Genomic DNA, 7196 nt, shown 5'->3' with positions numbered 1-7196 from the left:
GAAGACAACAACATGAATCTCCTTGTCCATCTCCATCAGAGCTCTTGGGCGACCAGGTGCATTGTGTGCATTGAAAATAATCTTTTATCTGAACAGTAGGTCTCAATAGTGGGCTTAAAATATTAGTAAACCATGTTGCAAACAGATGTGCTGTCACCCAGGCTTTGTTTTTCCATACCTAGAGCACAGGCAGAGTAGATTTAGCATAATTCTTAAGGTCCCTGGGCAATGAATGGTAAATGAGCCCTGGCTTCAAGTTAAGTCACCAGCTGCATTAGCCCCAACAAGAGAGTCAGCCTGTCCTTTGAAGCCTTGAAGCAGCACTGACTTCTCCTCTCTAGCTATGAAAGTCCTAGATGACACCGTCTTCCAAGCATAAGGCTGTTTCGTCTACATTGACAATCTGTTGGTTAGCGTAGCTGCCATGGTTAATTATCTCGGCTGGATCTTCTGGATAACTTGCTGCAGCGGCTCCATCAGCACCTGCTGCTTCACCTGCACTTTTCTGTTACGGAGACGGCTTCTGCCCTTAAACCTCATGAACCAACCTCTGCTAGCTTCTGACTTTTCTTTGCAGCTCCCTTACCTCTCAGCCCTCCCAGCATTGAAGAAAGTTAAGGCCTTGCTCTGGATTAGGCTTTGGCTTATGGGAAGGTTGTGGCTGGTTTGATCTTCTACCAGACCACAAAAACTTTCTCCACATCAGCAATAAGGCTGTTTTGCTTTCATACCATTCATGTGCTCACTGGAGGTGCACTTTTCACTTCTTTCATGAAGTGTTTCTTTGCATTCACAACTCAGCCAATTATTTGATACAAGGTCTAGCTTTCGGCCTGTCCTGGCTTAAAGCATGCCTTCCTCACTAAACTTAATCACTTCTAGCTTTTGTTTTAAAGTGAGAGACATGCAACTCTTCCTCTCACTTGAACACTTCAAGGCCATTGTTAGGTTATTAACTGGCCTAACTTCAATATCACTGTGTCTCAGAAAATGGGGAGGAGAGAGACAGCAGAACACCCAGTCATTGGAACAGTCAGAACACACACATTTACTGATTAAATTGGTTGACTTATATAGGTGCAGTTTGTGGCGCCCTAAAATAGTTGCAATAGTATCATCAAAGATCACTGATCACAGACACCATAAAAAATATGACAAAGTTTGAAATATGACAAGAATTACCAAAATGTGACTCAGAGACATCAAGTGAGCAAATGCCATTGGAAAAATGGTGCCAATAGATTTGCTCAACGCAGGGTTGCCACAAACCTTCAATTTGTGGGGGAAAAAAAAAACCTATGAAGTGCAACAAAAGTTCAGTGGCCTTAAGTTCATTCACATTGTTGTGCAATGATTCACCACTGTCCATCTCCAGATGCTTTCAACTTCCCAAATTGAAGCCTGTCCCTGTGACACAGGAACTCCCCCTTCCCCCTCTCCCAGCCCCTGGTAACCACTATTCAATACTTTAAAATACTCTATATTTTAAAATATTTAAATGTTTATAAATAGTCAATACATTCTTTACAGTAGATTCAAATGAGCAGTCAGAATTGAGAACTGTTGACACAGAAGAATCCTTCCAGTCCCCTGTCTCAGCCCTGTGGTCCCCCTCCTGGTTTCCAACCATATCTAACCTCAGCTACCCATTTCTACAGCCAGACCCCACAACCTGTCATCACCCCCAGCTGTTGCTCACCGTCTTGATCCAAGTGTCCCATTCCCTAAGTCCCGTCCTCTATCTCCCAGCTCTTTCTACTCAGCTCTTTCTCCTCCCCAACAACCCTTTGACTCCTGGGAAGCTTAAATCTGTTCACCCTGCAGCTCTTTAACACACATACACACACACACCTTGACCTTTCTTTTCTTTTTCTTTTGTTGGTTTGAAATAAATAACATAAAATTTACCATTTTACTACAGGCTATAGAACATAGTCAATAATATTGTCACAATTTTGTATGATGTCAGATGGTAACTAGATTTATTGTGGGATCTTTTATAATGTACAGAAATACTGAATCACTATGATGTACACCTGAAACTGCAAAGATATTTTATGCCAATTACAAATTCAATTTTTAAAAAATGTACCAGTTTAATCATTTTAGGTGGCACGAATACCTTCACGTTGCTGTGCAACCATCACCACCATCCACCTCCAGAAGCTTCTCATCTTCCCCAACAGAAGCTTTGTCCCCGTTATCCTTACCTCCCCTTCTTTCTGCCTGGCTTAGGTTCCACGCCCCATCACTGCATCCAGTGCCCTGCATGCCCCCCGCAACACCTTGGCCCCTCCCTCCTTTGGTGGTGTCTGCTTGGCAAAACCCCAACCCAGCCAAACCAGGCTTGTCACCCGCCCTGCATCTGAAACCAGGCAGCTGAATTTGGTGAAAAACATGTAACCAGGATAAGTGGTCTCTTTCAAATTTACAATCACAAACTGAGTGGGACCGTAGCCCACTGCAGTGTTTCCTGAATCCCCCCCAGTCCAAAAGTTCAAATCAAATCAAACAAACCTTTAATCAAATCAAAACTATCCTTCTAATCAAAACAAACCTCTGCACTTTCCCTCTTCCCCACCTTAGGCATTGACCTCACTCACAAGAACAGAAGCCATGAGCAGGAGAGCCTCTTCCCACCACCACTGCCAAACACCGACCTGCATCTGTTCGCACGTATGCCGCTGCTTGTCCATACAAATAGCTGAGCCACAAGGACTTTGCTCCTCAATTCCCTCTTCTGTTCTATACCCCAAAGTTTCCCTCTTTGCTAGATAATTCCCTTCAGCATATAAACCATACCTTAACAGGTCCCGTATCTAAAATCCCTCCCGTGGCCCCCCCAAATCCTGTTCCTTTTTCTGTTCTGGTTTGTAGCAAAACTCTTACAAAGTTGCCTGTACTTGCTGCCTGGGCTTTCTTACTTCCCATTGTCTCTCTTTCCCCCAGTTCTTTCTCTTGGCCCCTCCAATCAGACTCTTACCCCACTGTACCCCGAAACTGTTCTTGTCCATATCACCAACAATCATCATCCAAATTCCATGGTTGGCTCTGAGTCTTCATCTCGCCCCGCTCATTAATAACACCGGACACAGCTGACTCTCCCCTCCTTACGGAAACACTTAATTTCCCCATCTTTACAACAGGCATAGTCATATCTACCAAGGACAGTTATTGTGGGCATTAAATGAGATAATGTGCATAAAGCCCTTAGACTTTTCCTGGCCCCAAATCAGTGTTCAATACTGCTAGCTTGTCTCTTCATCTTTGATCTTTTCATCTTTCATGGAAGAATGGGTTCATGTAACACTTGTCTAATTAAAATTTTGTAAAAAATGTACACGAAAGGACATCAGAGATACAAATGAATTCTATAAAATTGGACATGTTAAAGGAGAAGAAAAGGGAGAATCTCATGTAGAATATTTTATTCTTTTTAAAAAGTATAATAAAACCAATATTGGACAAGCTTCCTAGTATTAAAATTGCTAATGTTTCTTTCTCATAGGCATAGACACAGTAGGGAAGTTTCCACCTTTCGGATACATTGCTTGCATCTTAGTTCACGGCTAAAATGGAAGTGACTTAATCTTAATGAACAGAATGTGTTCTAATGAGAGATGTGGAAACCGAAAGAGAAGAACTAGAGAAGGGCCAGCCTCCTTTGAACTTGACGCTGGCATTGCTACAGAGAGTTGTCAGGACAAGAGTCCATTCCCTTATCTGGGCTCTTTTTTTTAACACTGTGGCACCAAGAAGTGCCACCCGCCCAGACCCTGATCAGGGACTTTCCTGGCATTTCTCAGTGGCAGACAGCTTAAGATCCTGGGGGAGTGCCCTGGGGCATGAGTCCCAAATTTCTTTCCTGCTCATAGCAATTTGCATTCTGACTCCTGTAATCTAGGACACACTGGGAAGATCCCAGAATCCCCATGACTCAATTATTCAGTAAGCGTTGTCTCTCAAAGTCTGGTCCAAAGAGGACCATTCTAAGAATTACCTGCAGCTGCTTATTTAAAATGCGTATTTCTGGGCCCTTCCCAGACTTAGGAATTGAGTTATCTCTGGGATACTGGAGCTTGCATTTTAAACTAGTTCCTAGGTGATTCTCTTGTGTATTACAATTCAAGGACTGCTGCAGTAGAGAAATTCTTGGCTCTGTTCTCCATTTTAAAAACTTGCCCTTTGGCCTAAAGGGGCTCCCATCGGTTCTACCTATTGGAATGTAGCTATACGTCAAGAAAACTCAGATACTACCCGCCCCATGAAGTCTTCTTAAACTCCCTACCCCAAGTTATCTCAATCTCCTGGACTCACTTAACACTGAGTCCCAGTGCTCCTAGAGCACATGTAATGCTGTATCACATTATTTGGAGTCAGGCTTTATTTGGGATGCCAAGAAAAACAAGACACGGCCTTTTCCTCAAGGAACCCATAGTCTAAAGGGGAGAAGGACAAGTAAGGAGATGGCCAAGTTGGTCTTATGAAAATGGTGATGAGGCAGTATGCCGAGGGTGTTGGGAGAACACATTGGAGTGACCAAAGCATCACGAGAGGCTTCTTGGTGGAGGTGGCACCTGAATTGAGTATTGAAGGGCAGACAAGCACTGAGTGCTGATGGGGAAGGCAGGGAGAGGAGGCTTTCCATTCTAGCCCAAAGGAGTGGTATGCACAAAAATTTGGAAGTAAGAGAATTGCAGGCTTAGCCAGGAAGCTGCAAGTCATTCAGAAGAGTGGAGACAGAAGAGTTCAGAGAGACCTGGCTGAGTGGTGGGGGAGCTGGGGCTGTTGGCAGGGACCAGCCACAGGGGGCCACATGCTGACTTTGGATCTTACCTGTAAACCCCCTGATTCAATTTGTATTTTAGAAAGCCACTCTGGCTGCAGCATAGATAATGACTTGGAAGGGGTTAGGAGGATAGGTGAACAGGCCAGAGCAGCCCCCAGGAAGGATGGTGGTCTGGACCAGGTCAGGGGATGGAAATGGAGGAAAGAGGTGGAGGAAGAGTAGTCACAGGACTTGGTATCCCACTGGTAGGCTCAGCATCAGAGGCCGCCCTGAAAGCCTGAGAGGTGTATGCAGCTTTGGCTCACAACTTGAGCAAAGGAAATTATAAAATGAGAACTTCCAAGATCAATTGAGCAGGGAGTAGAATTTCAGCGACCAAGTTTAGGTTGTCGCTGGCTGTTTGGTTCTTTCCCTCTAAAGAGAAGCTCGGAAATGTGGGCTCCAGGGATATGCCTGAATGGGTTCAGGGCATCATGTTAGACCTATTTCCTTTCGGCTTTCAAGGTTCAGAGCTGTAAACACCCGGGCAATGTCCAAATTTTACCAGTAGGTGGTAGCACCACAACTCACAGAAAGCTAAGCGACAAACGCTTTGCGACGACAATTAACTGCAAACCCCAACCGAAAAGACTTTTTGGTAATTAATTTAATTCCGAAGTGACTGAGGTGGCCAGTTTGTAATTAGTAAGTTTTGCCGCAGTTACAAGTTTTCATACAAGGGCGTGACTTTTCATTTCCCAGCTTGCCTCTTACTCTTTTTAACATAAACCACACACTTAACTTAACTTACTATTTAGCATAAACCACACACACGTTCAAAATGCTACTGCCCCTAGTGTGGTTTTTCTCTCTGCCTGGAATGATCTTGAGCTGAGTTCACTCAAGTTCCTGAGACCGTGTCTGTAGAAAATAATTTTTATCGCAAAGACAATGTAATACATGTAGAAGTGTTGTTGTTTTTTTTTAAGTCACCTACAATTGGTTCATTTCAACACAGTTTTCTTTTTAAATGTTCCCGTCCATATTTGGTCTATATGCATATATTTTTACATAGACATATTCAGAGTCTGTTTTATCAATGCTGCATTTAAAAGGAAGTGCATTTTTTTTGTTGTTCTTTTAGGTATCTCATCTCTTCTGCGATCTCACCCACTTCCTTAGCTTCAAGTATCACCGAAAAGCAGCCACATCTATCTGTAGGCAGCCTCTGTTGATTTATATCCATCTACCCATTTATTCACTGTATTTACTGTGCTGGGATTACAAATGTGAAAAGGTGTGGTCCTGCTTGGCAGCCTGTAGAGTTTGGGGCAGGGTGGGGGTGAACGACCACAATGCCACAAATGAGATTGGGGGTATAGTGGGAATTTTGAAAGAAACCCCAAAACTGACTTGGGGGCTTAAAGAAAGGGAAGAAGGCCAATTGAGCAGAGGAAACTGCATGTGCAAAGATATGGACACTCAAAAGATCATGGCTTTACGGGAACCACAGCGGTTTAGTATTGGCAGAGTGTGTGTGGGATGGTGACTGACAGGGTGGGGCTGGCAGGCAGGGTCCAGATCCATAGAAGTCTTGCAAAGGACTTGAGACTTTATCTTGTGGGTGATAAATATCTTAGTTCTGAATGTTTTCCACTCTGTAGCCAGAGTGATAAAGTATTTTGAAGATGAAAATCTGACCATGATCACCCCTGCTTCTGTATCGCATAGAATCAAGTCCCTAGTTTTTAGCACTGAAAAAGCCCTGAATGAGCCTTTTCAAATGCTTCCCCCACATGCCACATTCTTCTTCATTGCAGCCAAAATGGCTTCCTTGCATTCTCTTATACTGTCTGGCCTTTGCATATGCTGGACCCTCTCCTGGAACACTCTTCCTCCCATGCTAACCACAGTCTCTGCTTAAAACTCCCTCCTCAGCCTTCCCTGATCCTGGACTAGTCAGGTCCCCTGCTGTGTGCTCCCAAAGCTACCAGTATTGCAAGTGTCATATTCTCAGGGGTACGTCTCTACCTGAGGCTGCAAGCTCTATGATGAGTCCCACTCTCTGAAGCTTAGATGCTGTCAGTGTTGTGCAGAGAATGCATGAATACATTGAACTTTTCAACAGCATGCTGGAGATTTCCACTTGCATGTCTCTTAAAAATAGGAACTCTGTATTTCCCAAACTGTGGCATCATCATCTCCTTCCCTATCCTTTCCCTGAACAGCCCTGACATACTCCCCCCTCCTGCCCAGTCAGCTACTCTTCTTCCTGGCAAATTTCTCTGTTGTTCTCCCCACTCAAAACAAAGAAATGCAACTCTTACCCCACTGCCCCCTCCTCTCTGCTCAGCAACTAAACCCTTCCCTTTCATTTCTATTTTTTTTCTGGCCACCATTCTAGGACAAAGTATCATAGTGGGGAAAA

Source organism: Manis pentadactyla, chromosome 4, assembly GCF_030020395.1.
Source record: "Manis pentadactyla isolate mManPen7 chromosome 4, mManPen7.hap1, whole genome shotgun sequence".
Taxonomy (NCBI): Eukaryota; Metazoa; Chordata; class Mammalia; order Pholidota; family Manidae; genus Manis; species Manis pentadactyla.
The sequence above is the reverse complement of the archived record's forward strand: the minus strand, read 5'-3'. Positions refer to the sequence as shown.